Below are 1,339 nucleotides of genomic sequence, written 5' to 3'. Positions count from 1 at the left end.
CTAGTTTTCTTTGTTTTTAGGCTGTCTTTCTATTTTAGTTCAGTTTTACGTTTTTATTTTGTTTATTTTATAGGAGTACATGACCAGAGGGTCCAACACACCTTTGGTGCCACCACTTGAAGATCCAGAGTCATCCCTTCACAGAAATAAGAACAAGAACGTGAAAGAAGATGAAACACCAAAGAAGACACCTTTACAAGAATTCAAATCAGTGTTCTCAAAGAAATCAGGAAAGAAAACGGGAGAATCAAGCACATCTTCAAAGGACAAGAGCAAAGTTGACAGCCTAGACCCAATTCCTAATCCAAAAGAATCCGAATACAAATCTGAGGCCGAGTTTGAACTACATACGACCGAACCCGAAGACGAGTCAAGAAGCGAGATGGCAAACATTGAAGAAATGTCAATGGGAGCTTACAAGAAGCAAATTAGAGACGATGTTGGCCCGGGTTTAGTACAACCCGTAATTTCTGCCACTGCCACATTCGAGCTGAAAGGACATATCCTCACTGCACTTAAGGATATACCAATTTATGGAAAGGATCATGAGGATGTTTTTAAGCATCTAGATGAGGTCAATGACATTGCAGATTATTTTAATGTCCCAAATGTGAATAGAGATAACGTCTTGCTAAGGATGCTTCCCGTTACTTTTAAGGGAGCTGCTAAGGATTAGTTAAAAGCACTCCCACCTGGTACAATCACTACTTGGGCTCAAATGCGTGAGCAGTTTCTAGACCAATTTTGCCCACCATCTAAGATAGCTAAACTCAAGAAGGCAATAGACAATTTTGAGCAACAACCGGAGGAGTCATTATACGAGGCATGGGAGCGTTACAAAGGATTGTTAAGGAATTGTCCTCAACATGACCTTAATATTCAGCAAGAGATGTCTATCTTCTATGATGTGGTCAATGTCATGACTAGACAATTCCTTGATTCACAAGGCCCTCTCACGAAGATGAATCCTAACCAGATCAAGGTGCTAATTGAAGAATTCGCAAAACACTCTCGTGAGTACTACAACCCAAGACAAGATGGAACAAAAGGCAGTGGGGGTGCACAATCTGAAAAAATGACTGCTATGATGGCGATATTGAATAATATAGACCGGGGATTGACCCAAATGGACCAATCAATTCATGCAATAAGAGTTGGATGTGAAAGGTGTAATGGTCCACACTTGACCAAGGATTGCAGCTTAGACGATAACAGGTACAAAAAGGCTCAAGTTTGTTACTCGAGTGGGGATAAGTATGATGAGGACTAGAGAAAACCAAAGAAAGAGTGGCTGCCATATGATGAATACAAGAAGCAAAAGGAAGAGAAATATAAGCAA

The 1,339-nt window shown here is 40.4% G+C and overlaps 1 non-coding gene across 1 annotated transcript; it reads right to left on the bottom strand.

Moving 5' to 3' along the window:
* Positions 1 to 766: 766 nt before the first annotated feature.
* On the bottom strand, positions 767 to 873 carry LOC145123016 (small nucleolar RNA R71). The gene has a single exon (XR_013714896.1). It is a non-coding gene; the product is annotated as a small nucleolar RNA R71 (small nucleolar RNA).
* Between the last annotated feature and the right edge of the window lie 466 nt (positions 874 to 1,339).

Source organism: Lactuca virosa, chromosome 6 (assembly GCF_052849685.1).
Source record: "Lactuca virosa cultivar CGN04683 chromosome 6, Lactuca_virosa_CGN04683_v6, whole genome shotgun sequence".
NCBI classification, from domain to species: Eukaryota; Viridiplantae; Streptophyta; class Magnoliopsida; order Asterales; family Asteraceae; genus Lactuca; species Lactuca virosa.
Note: the sequence above shows the minus strand (reverse complement) of the source record. Positions and strands in the feature narration are given on the sequence as shown.